Source organism: Phragmites australis, chromosome 7, assembly GCF_958298935.1.
Source record: "Phragmites australis chromosome 7, lpPhrAust1.1, whole genome shotgun sequence".
NCBI classification, from domain to species: Eukaryota; Viridiplantae; Streptophyta; class Magnoliopsida; order Poales; family Poaceae; genus Phragmites; species Phragmites australis.
Genome location: NC_084927.1, coordinates 11,629,169 through 11,641,690, shown reverse-complemented (window position 1 = coordinate 11,641,690; position 12,522 = coordinate 11,629,169). Strand labels below are relative to the sequence as shown.

Sequence of the window (12,522 nt, the reverse complement as noted above, 5' to 3'; positions counted from 1 at the left end):
AAAAAAAATACTAGGTCATGATGATCATTCCGTTCCATCACTAACTCTGCCATTATATTAAACGCAGACGCAGACGCCACACCTGTACTTATACTGCACGAACATCGATCGATTGACGCTGCTACGTACCACATCTCATCTCATAAACCAGGCGCTAATGCTGTTAGGGCAGGAGCTATAGCAAAGAATAAATCCCATTAACTAACATCACTTTCCACTGACGGCACGATCTAGCACGACGACCATCGAACTGTTCCTAGGAGTCTTTTGGAATGTGAAGAGGCTAAGAGATAAAGACGAGGTAGCTAACATGGACAACGGGCTAGTCTACACTGGGCAACTAGTACTAAACGAATAGCGTATTTGACAAAGATAGGTCTCAAAGGCGTAAGAGTGTGCGCTAGCGAATATAATGCACTTTGCACCAAGTAATTTATCATGGGTTTGATAAATCGCCAGGTTTAAGAATCGTTTTCGGTAGTCCTAGCAAGGTATTGATAGTGGGTCTCACATGTCAACGCTTGAAGCTAAGTTTATTCCCCGTGTTGCTAATTTGTGAGGGCACTAGGCTTACTTCGATAAGCTCAAAGACAAGCTTTAATAACAAAGTCAAGTGTCCAAATCGAGTCTTAAATCATTCTCGATATTAATTAGTCAAAAACTTTGGCCTAATAAAATGCATCTCGTGCTTTGCCATTCAAAATGTAACACCCTACTTTACAACTAAGCATATTTATTTGAAAATGGAAAATTTTGATAGTATTTTCTCTATAGGGGCGGCATAACTGACCACAAAAAAAAGAAAGCAGACAATATATGATATAAACAACATATAGAAATTTTCAAGACACTACCAGCGTCTTACCACAACATATACAAAACAGTTTTTCCAAACACGAAACTTAACAAAACGAACGACAGACCATCCAAAACCATAACTTCTAAACACCGGTTGAGTTATCGATATCGTGATGAGGTAGTGCGTGCAACTACCAAGTTCAATCCCCAAAATGCACGTCAACATTCTCTGCCTTTTAATTTAGCCCATTTGTTCTTAAATTGGTCTCTATTGTACAAAAGCTCAGTCCCCTCTTAAAACTTCTCAATCACATTTTTTAATTACATTGTTCAAATGGGTATTCGAACAATTTCCACACTTGTTCTGCAAACAACTTACAAACAATACTAGTATTCTTCTCGGACAATTGGCAATGTCAACCATCTACATTTCACCGTTCAAAGCACAACAATTTCTCTAACCGGGTGAAATATAATGGTAAACTGTAACATTAGCATGAAAAAGTGTTCTCTAACAGTAAGTGACTGGCATAGTAGATAAAAGTTGTTCAACGAAATATGCCAGGAAATACCATCCAATCCATGGTAACATATCATATAGAGAGGATGTAGCCACTGTCCCAATTTCCCTGGGAGCAATGTTCTTAAGAGACAGAACACAAAAAAGACTCCTAATACCATAGCCCAACACCTAAAATTGACTTGGCAGGGAACATAAGAAATAGAATCCTGAATCATTACACAAATACTGAAAAATGCTTACACAAGGTAAACAATTAACCTGTGTGAAAGATCAAACTGTAGGATTGCAAGAACAAATCCTTCTGGCTCACGATGCATACCTCTGCTCGACCAAACGTGAACAAAATCTTCAGCTCTGCAAGAACACTACAAGAGTCAACAGGACCTTCTCAGCTCTTCTCAGATCTTCGTGTTATTCAAATCTTCAGCTCTTCGTGTTATTCAAATCTTCAGCTCTTCTCAGCTCTGCAAGTACAAATCAAACTCGGCATGTTATCAAGCAGAGAAGTTCAGAATAATGTTGGACATGTTTTCGAGCAGAAGATGCTACCTCTATTGGTGAGGGTTCTGCAGGAACTAAGCCTAGCTCAGTTGGTTAGAGTGTAAATGTACATCTAAATTACTTAGGTTCAAATTCTCTTCGACACGAATTTAGATATCTATTTCTTCTTATTTATAATATCCACCTAGCTCTTTGGTCGAGTTTTTTTATGAGGACTTTTACAGTACACCTAAATAAGTGCATGCCGTCCATTTTCTTCATCCGGTGGTTTAGATTAGTCCAATAATACTCTATCGTCCATCAGTATCATGGGTATCATTAAAGAGTATCATGGGTATCATAAGGGTAGGATTGGAAAAAAACCATGATAAACTTGTAAATTATATGTTTAATTAGGGAAGATCAAAATGTTAGTTTATTCTTCGGATAAGCTTTCACTTATTCTGTTCATTTCATTTATTAGGGTTTCCACTCTCCGTCGGTCGGTCGATGATGGATGGCGAAGGTCCGAAGTTCGGTCAGTCAATGACGTAATTACCCCTAAGGGTATCAAAATAATTACAATAATACATACTAAAATGAACGGTTGGATCACAACAATGATACTCTCCATCATCTAGTATCATGGTATACTGTAAAGATTCTCTTTTTTATTGGCGAGGGTTCTGCTGTCAGTGAACTGCTCTACTTCCCAAAATCAACAGGATCAGAGCAAGAACATTACCATTGTAGTCTTGCATTGCGCATCGGATCAGGTAATCGGCAAATGTAAAGGAGATTTGCTCAGCATTAACAGCACTTTCAGCAACATATTACAACACAAAACCCAACAAGCAAAACCATCGAGAGGCAAGACCATCGCTGCTCAAGGCCCCGCCTTGCCCGAAAGACATCCGCCTTCGAGCTAGCTCGCAGAGGAGCATCCATTGGCGAGGAAAGAAACAACAGGATTGAATGGCGAAGAACATGGAGTACCTTTCCTCGGCGTCATTGTAGACCGGTTCTGTCCAAAGAATTTGGAGCGGCGGGGCCTTGAGCGGCGCGTTTTGACGAGATGCGGCGGCGGGAGGATTTGGGGCGCAGGGGCCTTAAGCAGCGCGTTTGGGGCAGCGGGCGAATTTGGTCGGCGGAGGAATTGGGTGGTGGAGGATTTTGGGCGTCGAGGATTTGGTGGCGCCGGAGATTGGGGCGGAAAAACTGTTAACCCATCTCCAGCCGACATTCTAAAAATTTATCTCTTATAATACTATTACAGCTTTCCTTAATATTATTATAGCATCCTCTATTTTTTAACATCTTCAATGACTATCTTATTTCCTATCTTCCATTACTCTCCCGTCTCTTCGGACCTATAGTCATACACAGCAACAGTAATGCGGAGTCCTTTTTCCTTCGGCAAAGTTGCCGCTCGAAGCAGCAACCCGCGTCACTGTTGAACTAGAAACCGATTCTGTTAGACTTAGATAAAGCTGCCTTCAATAACTAAAAGATACCAAAACGCGTTGCAACAGTATTGTGAAATGGAGATACAGATTCTCCAGAGATAGCCTTAGGCCTTGGTTTCAAACTAGGAAAAGAGGGGGTGAAATAGGCTATAGATGATTAAATGGGTTACTCGGACTGATTCAGCATGGGTTTAGCTTCGGCACGATCTGAAATAGCATGGCCCATGTGTATCGGGCTGAATCATACCTAGCTGGGCAGTGCCCATGCCAACCCTGACTCAGCTGAGCCGTGTCGGCATGCCGTGCCTCACGCTCGGCGGTCCGTCTCGGCTCAGGCCGTGCCGTGACTGAGTTATGCCTACAGTGTCGTGCCTCGAGTCGGTCTAGTAGCCACGACTCATTTAGACTTCTTTAGAATAGGTGAGGGAAATGAATGGAATGTTAGGATAAAAAAGTAAAAGTAAGTGAATGGTTAAGATTAAATTTTAAATGCATATTTCTCTTTCCTACCTCTCATATCTCAAAATTCAAACGAGGCCTTACAGGATCAACATAGATTCGAAAGTAAGAGAGTGAAACGGTAGTTTCATTCATTTGATATTGTCACATACATAGATATATACAGAGAGAGGGAAGGGAGACACCCGCTTACAACTATAACCACTATGGACGGTTGCTCTTTGATCATAATTTCGTAACACTCCTACTTAATCAAAAGATCATCATCTAAATAAGACAAGTTAAATACTCTTTTAACAATCCTATGACAAAATATATATGTATAATATGTTATAAAAAACTCCTTCAAAATCCATAAGAAAAATAGGAGAAAAATAATCTGACATATGTATATGCTTGTATTGATATTGCCTTATTAAAACCTTATATGAGGAACCATAAAGGAAAAGAGTATAATATTTATGATCTGATCATAACATGTTATATATAGGGATTTTCTCTCTCTAAACTTTACAAATCTTGAAGTTTTCTCATACCAATTTATGAAATTATTATAATATTTTATTTGCAAAATTTTTATCTCTACATTTTTCTATAATACATACGGATACAATAATTTTGAAGCAATATATTTTATAATGTTGCTCTATATATAAGTTTATATTTGTACAATACAAGCTAAATTATCTTTGTTGATAATTATTGGTGACACTAATGCACCAATACTGCATGACTATTGTACGTGGTTAACCATATGTGGAGACATACATTCATATGATGCTTCATATAATGCGATTAATTCAAAATAATTTTATCACAAGGGTCTGTTTAGATGACTTCTAAGAAAAGGTCGTCCCATCATATAGGAATACAAATCTCGTATGAGATCTGGCATTATGTGGATCTGATAAGTAGCTAGTATTTGTGTATCCAATCAAACACATATCTTGATTTTTCTTTTAGAATAAATTAAGATCTTCAGTGGCATTGAGATATCTGAGGATATTTTTTACTCCTACCGAATGGCATTTAGTTGAAGTTACGCTTTGTCCAGCTAGTAAATTCACTGCAAATGCAATATCAAGCCTACTGCATTTTGTAAGATACATTAGCACTCTAATGTCACTGAGATATGGGACTTCAGGTCCTAATATCTCTTTATCATCCTCCTTAGGTCTGAATGGATCTTTATTCATATCAAGAGTTTTTGTGACAATAGGGTTTTTTGATGGATATGCATTATCCATATTGAATTTCTCTAATATCTTTTGGATATAAGCAAACTTTTGCACAAGTATTCCTAAGGGAAGAACTCGAATTGAAGACCCAAGAAAAAATTAATTTTACCCATATCCTTCATTTCAAAATTCATCTTTAGATGATTACATGCTTCATTTATATCTTGTATGTTTCCAATGATATTAAGATCATCGACATATATTGAGGTGATATAGAATCCATTTAAAGATTTCTTTGTAAACACACATAGACAATCATCATTATTGAAGTAACCCTTCTATAGAATAAACTCGCTCAATTGGTTGTACCACATCATACCCGACTGCTTTAAGCCATATAATGACTTATTAAGTTCAACACAATACATATTGTTTGGATTCAGAATTTTAAGTCATTCAAGGACCTTAATGTAAATATCCGAATTGACTGCGGTCACTATATCCATTAACTACATGGATAAGTTCTTTTGAACGGCCGTAGATATAAAGTATCAGAATGTTATTAATGACCGGAGAATAAGTCTCTTAAAGTCAATGTCGGGTCTCTGCATGAACCTTTGTAGTACAAGTCTTGCGTTGTATCTCACCAGCTCATTGTTTACATTTTGTTTGCGAACGAAAAACTATTTTGATCCCACAGGGAAGGTATTGTGGAGAGTATGTATTACTGATGTAAATATCCCTCTTTTTTTAAGCAAGCTTATTTATGTCTTAATTGTCTCCTTCTATTGGATCTAGTCTGAATGCTTCATGTAGCCTGCCATAGTTTTAGGCTATGGATCTACCTCGAGGTTTTTGGTTAATTTTTAGAAGAAATAGATATCAACAATTGTAGTTTTTGTATTATATGATTCTCCTGAATCAATATAATTAGTGGACATTTCATCTACCCCTTCCAACTTCTTGTGATTTCTCACAATAATAGAGTTAGGGTGTTCTGATGTCCTATCACATGAATCAGTGTGCACATTTATGCTGAGTTCTGGATGTTGCACATCTGTAGCCCTTGGATATTGATTATCCATAAGGTGTCTATCAGCTTTATGTTGATTTATATTTATTTCCTTAGAAGTTAACTTTCTTTGTTTCCACAAATGCTTTTGAGAGGTATTATCCATTGTGACCATACTTCTCCACTACTTATTTGCATTTGGGAGTTGAGTGGGTTTTGGTATTTTCACTCTTTCTGGCATATTGATAGCGGGAATATAAGATTTAGTGACACCTTTGAAGTTAGTAAATGCATCTGACTGATTATTTGTAATAGATTGTAAATTGATAATCCTCTAAACTTCAAGTTTAGATTCCTTAGTATGTAGATCTAAGGACTGAAAGGTCTGTAGCATTCCAATCTATGATTTTAATTTTTCCTATGCAGCTTCGTTTGGATAGGCCGGGATCGGCTGGGAACAAGCCCCAAATCCTAGCCATCCATGGGAGCAGATCCACACCGGGGAAAACCCTTCATGATGCGCCAAAAGTGCATTTGGCAACAACGTGAATTGAAACGATCCATGTCCAAACCCCACCAAGCAACAGGAGTAAAAATAATCATCGGTCGAAGCCAAGAACAAAAGCGCTTGCTGTCTCAAGGAGTCCTCTTCTCACATCGCCTCCACGCTCGAGTGTGCCGTTCGTCTCCCTAACTACAACGATGGGAATGGTGGTTGCTTCTCCACATTGGTGCTCACTTCTCCTCCTCCTCCTCTATTAGAATTATTGGGTCCGGCCCATGTAATAATTCCTAATAAATCTCAAAGACCCATATTATAGAGAGGTGACCTATGTTGAGTCCACCCTCTATTAGTACCATGTTACTAATAGAGGTGGAGGTGGAGGATTTTCCTCCTATATGTATGCAAGGACCCCCACCTCTTTGGATACACGAAACATAGACTGCAAATTGAGAGTAGCTCTAAAATTGGGAACGCTCTCATTATGTGAGTCTATATAAGAGATAGGGTTTTTGCCTCTTTCTCTTTCTGTTGTGCTGTCGTTGTAGTCTACTCCATCACGGCGTCGACGTGCACCGGCAACCGTGAGAGCAGGTCTCCAAAAACCTCGTCTTGAGTTCTTGCACTAGGAGAGAGCGAATAAGGTTTTTGGGAAGCACTCTACGCGACTGCTCAAGTTCTTCATCACGGCTCGTCTTCCTAGTTGCTTGGGCTCTGCCCGCTGTCATCATTAACAATTTCGGCGCATCGTCAGCAGGATCGATCGTACCATCAACACGGTGCAACCAGCATCTTCAGCAACCTCCACAGTGTAGGACGAGTACGTAAAAATCATGTTACTCGTATTTTATTTCCTGCGATTTCTAATTTCGAGTATAGTAGATTTAGTCATTTGTTGTGCTTTCGTACGCATGTCTATATTATGCTCTGGTAATATGATCATATCAATTTATCAGTTTATTCTTATTAATTATTTATGGATTAAATTAAACATAAAAATGTCTTATATTCCAACAATCCGAAAACCTTATTGTAGGCACTTAGGTTTATCAATGGCTGGTTTTGCGATGCACTGATGCCAGATAAGTTTTCTGGTGTGCACTTTAAGAGATAGCAAGTCAAGATCACTCTATGGCTAACGTCTATGAATGTCTACTGGGTGGCTAAGGGCAAGCCGGAAGGAACCCTTACTGCTTAGCAGGAAAAGGCATTCACGGATGCCAATACACTTTTTGTAAGAAGCATTCTTAGCGTTCTTGGTGACCGTCTTTGTGATGTGTATATGCACATACAAGCGCGAAGGAGCTGTGGGATACACTGAATGCTAAATTTGGTGCATCAGATGTAGGAAGTGAACTGTATATTATGGAGCAGTATCATGACGACAAGATGGTTGAAAATCGCTCTGTAGTCGAGCAGGCTCATGAGGTTCAATGCACCGTGAAGGAACTCAAACCCCCTCAAGATCAATGTACCCAACAAGTTTGTGGCTGGAGGTATCGTTGCTAAGTTACCTCCTTCGTGGAGAAACTTTACCACTATTCTAAAGCATAAGAGACAAGAGATTACTGTTGAGAGTTTGATCGCGTCTCTTGATGTTGAGGAGAAAGCTCGGGCTAAAGTTGTGAGTCTAAAAGGAGGCGAGGGACAGACTAGCACCAATATGGTGCAAAAACCATTCCACAATAAGAACAAATGGAAAGATAATAAGCCAAACAAAACTACCACCTTCAAGAAGAAGAAGATGAACATAGCAAAACAGTCTTGCTTTGTGTGCAGTGAGATTTGACATTTCGCCAAGGATTGTCCAGATCGCAAGGGAAGTGTGAGGAACCGTCCAAATAGTATTCTAATTAATCATCAGGAGGATCATTATTCATAATCACAACCTCGACGATTAACCAGAATACCATTCCGGTAGTCCCGGCACGTGTTTTGTGCCCAGGATCGGAACACATGCCTTCCAACTCAAATATCACAACACAGTTTAATAGAGAGCAAATAATTAAACTGGATTACCATTATTAAACAAGCAACTGCTTCCACAATTTACAACAAAAGAGGAACAACAACAACTAAGCAGCGGAAGAAAACCTATACAACCAAAAGAGTATGGAGCCGCATGCCCTTAGGCTCCATACCAAAAGCGCCGGAGCTCGGAGTAGAAGGTGCTACTCCTGCCCGCCACCCTGATCGGCAGGCACAAAGTAGCCGAACACTGCCTCTTCATCGCCAACCTGCGAACCTGGAAGCAACTTAAGGGCAGCACCCTTAGTACGAAGGTACTAGCAAGTCTTACACAGTATGAGTATATATATTCTCGACTCCAAGGATCATGCATTTAAAGCTGTAGCAAGGATTAAGACATGTTTAAGTTCATTAAGCGGTAAGCAACCTAGACTCTAGGTGTAAGCAACTGACTTAACCAACCACCGACTCAAACCCTGCCAACCAACTGATCAAAACAGATATATAACAACAAGTGTATATAAACAAACCATTCCCACCAAACCACCAACCACATACCGACCAACCACCCCAATCCAACCATGCCACAACCCACATCGAAACTCTACGACCAAAATATGGTCGCTCGGTGGAGATAAGCGATAGCGATGCTCATGACCGAGAGCGCGGCAGCTCGAACTGATTATACACCCTGCAGGGGGATACTCCTGGACCCACACGACACAGGGACCATACGGCTTGTGCCACCCGCTAAGATGCGCACAAGGGGGTACCCGTGACAACCTTTCCCAACCAGGCCCAACCATGTGGATCAACCATAGCTCGGCACGGCGGTATTAGAACTACTCCCCGAGCAAACTAATACCGCTAAAAGCCCGGACTCAAACCGGACTCACACCGTCTATGACGAGGCCCACATGACCACGTCTGCGAAGGTAATCGGCTCGCCTACCATTATATCAGCATGTGGTGAGTAAGGTATGTGCTAAAGCCGACTACACCGATGATCGGTGCTTAACCGGTGCAAGCGGTCTACGGTGTCCGGGTTCCCTCCCCGAACTGCCTGAGGACTCCTCGTGAGCAGATGACACCCCTAACACCGCCCACACCTCGTCTCAACTCACCACTCACCAAACCGACTCATCATCAACACAACCATAAGTGCGAACAAATAATAAGTCCTAGGCTCGCGACAACGGTGGACGCCGTCGTCGACTTCTACCGGAAAGCCTAAGTACCACTAAGCATAGCGAACTAAAATTAGACCTCGATGACACCACTAGGCTCCTAGGAACAACACATGACACGTGACCGAAATGGGATAATGCATCGGCATAGGTTCTACCCAACTCAGTACCCGACACATGCAATGTATACATAAGCGTAGATAACATATTAAAATTTCGAGTAGACACGGTGCAATATGAACGATGCTTGCCTTGCTGCCCTGAATCCGAAAGGTGGGACGCCTCACGATCGCCCACGGCCTCCGGGATCGACGGATCGGCGTTCACTACAGAGAGCAACGCGTGCAATGTAATGAGCATGTATGAAATGCGATCATGTAAGAAAAATATGCTCCACAATACATGACAACATTATTCCAAGATCGTACTGTCCAAACCAGAATTTTCCAAGTGGTCTCAAAAAGTTTGGAGTTCCTACGAACTAACTACGAATTTTACAAGCTATCAGCTATCAGGAAAGCCTGATAAACCGTGCTCGGGGTGCCCGGGGTGAACAGTACTCACGGGCACCCGGGGTGCTCGGGATGAACAGTACCCGGGGGTGCTCGGGTGAACAGTACCCGGGGTGCTCGGGTGACCGCGCTCGTGCTCGGGTGAACAGTACCGGGGGTCGTCGGGTGAACAGTACCCGGGGTGCTCGGGAGTGCTCGGGGTGACTGCGCTCGTGCTCGGGTGAACAGTACCAGGGGGTCGTCGGGTGAACAGTACCCGGGGTGCTCGGGAGTGCTCGGGGTGACTGCGCTCGTGCTCGGGTGAACAGTACCCGGGGGTCGTCGGGTGAACAGTACCCGGGGTGCTCGGGAGTGCTCGGGGTGACTGCGCTCGTGCTCGTGTGAACAGTACCCGGGGTCGTCGGGTGAACAGTATCAGGGGGTGCTCGGGTGAACAGTACCCGGGGTGCTCGGGTGAACAGTACTCGGCGCTACAGTAAAAATCAGCCTCGCGCAGCTCCAGAACAGCAGCCATTACGAAGGGAAAAATTAGGCTAAACTAACCTGAGAGTCTCTCTAAATCAAAAGTAAAAATGCCTAGAAGGGTGTACAGGGTCTAGACTTTGCTCAACCGCATGGCAACATGATTCCTAACTCAAATCCACAGAAATCCTCATTTGTTCCCAGACTGCAGAACTTTAAGAACCTTGCAACCCTAGTTCCAGATTCAAGATCTATCCAACCAAAAATGAGCATACATGCCATGGGAGCCTAGCAGACTCACCCAATGTCCTTTGCTGAGGTTGGTGATCGCCAGTTGAAGGAGGAAACGACGGAAAATGGCTTGAAGAAGAGAGGAAAAACTGCTGCTTCCTTGCTTCTCCCAAAGAACACCAAACAAGTTCAGAACCAGCTCGAATTCCTTCGGGGAAACTGAAAATGAATTGGATGGACGAGTAGTCCTTGAGCTGGTGGTCTCGTGAGTACCACATACGTACCTTGATCTTGCTCCCAGAGGTAGGGATCCAAAGGGGAAAAAGGAAGCCTAAGGGAGAGAGTGAGAGAGACAGCCAACTCCAACTTGCTTCCTCAAAAAGCCTTATCTGGTGGAGTGGGTGAGTAGTACGTATGGGCAAGCTTTTTAGGGGGAGAGAGAGTGTTGTCCACTTATAGAGAGATATTTTCCACCCAAGTAGGCCCCATTTACCTAGCGGAAAGTCCAGACTTGCTTCCAGCTCCTTTATTTCTCTTAGTTTTTCCTTCTCCCACCTCATTGACTCAAAGTGAAGTGCTCCAGTGACCCAAACTGGAACATGAAGCTGAAATTGCATGTTTTAGGATTAAAACACACAATTATGGATTTCGGAACGTGACAAACCTCCCCCCCTAAAAAGAATCTCGTCCCGAGATTCAGTACGAGTCGTGGAGAGAACGATGAGCACACTCATGTGAGAGATTCCAAATATGCCATATTACGACATCTTTCACAAGTCCTCAAAGAACTCAGGATACTCGGAGCGGAGCTTATCTTCCCGCTCCCATGTCGCTTCGGCTTCTGTATGGTGGCTCCATTGGACTTTCAGGAATTTGGTAGAGTGGCGTCGTGTCTTGCGCTCGGCTTCATCCAAGATACAAATTGGTCGCTCACAATATGTCAAATCCGGTTGCAACTCTTGGGGTGCAATATCAACGACTTCCGTCGGGACTCGGAGACACTTCTTCAATTGTGACACATGGAACACATTGTGTACGGCGGAGAGAGACGGAGGCAAGTCCAACTGGTACGCGACCTCTCCACGCCGAGCAAGAATCTGAAATGGGCCAACATACCGAGGTGCCAATTTGCCTCGGACTTGGAATCGACGAACGCCTTTGAGAGGTGAGACCTTCAGGTACACGTGATCCCCCACCTCAAATGTGAGCTCTCGGCGACGTCGATCCGCATAGCTCTTCTGCCTAGACTGGGCCGTGAGAATACTCTTGCGGATATTCCGGACATGGTCTTCTGCCTCCTTGACCAAATCCGGACCCAGAAAAGCCCGCTCACCGGATTCGGACCAATTCAGTGGTGTACGGCACCTCCGACCATAGAGGGCCTCGAACGGCGCCATCCCAATACTAGCCTGGAAACTGTTGTTATACGAAAATTCCGCGAACGGCAGGCATATGTCCCACTTCTTCCCATAAGTGAGCACACAAGCACGGAGCATATCTTCGAGAATCTGATTTACCCTCTCCGTCTGACCATCCGTCTGCGGGTGATACGCCGTGCTGTGGAACAATTCGGTTTCCATAGCCTCCTGGAAACTTCTCCAAAAATGAGAAGTAAACTGTGTACCCCGATCAGAAACGATCTTCTTCGGCACTCCATGGAGACAAACGATTCTAGTGAGGTACAACTCCGCATACTGCTTAGCAGAATAAGTGGTCCTGACAGGAAGGAAATGCGCGGACTTTG

The 12,522-nt window shown here is 42.8% G+C and overlaps 1 long non-coding RNA gene across 2 annotated transcripts; it reads right to left on the bottom strand.

The window, feature by feature from the left end:
- Positions 1-1,357: 1,357 nt before the first annotated feature.
- Positions 1,358-3,016, bottom strand: LOC133923441 (uncharacterized). Of its 2 annotated transcripts, none has more exons than XR_009910622.1 (2): positions 2,798-3,016; positions 1,358-1,785 (listed from the first exon to the last, which is right to left on the bottom strand). It is a non-coding gene; the product is annotated as an uncharacterized LOC133923441 (long non-coding RNA). The 2 variants fall into 2 exon arrangements; XR_009910623.1 differs by lacking the exon at positions 2,798-3,016 and adding an exon at positions 1,871-1,982.
- Between the last annotated feature and the right edge of the window lie 9,506 nt (positions 3,017-12,522).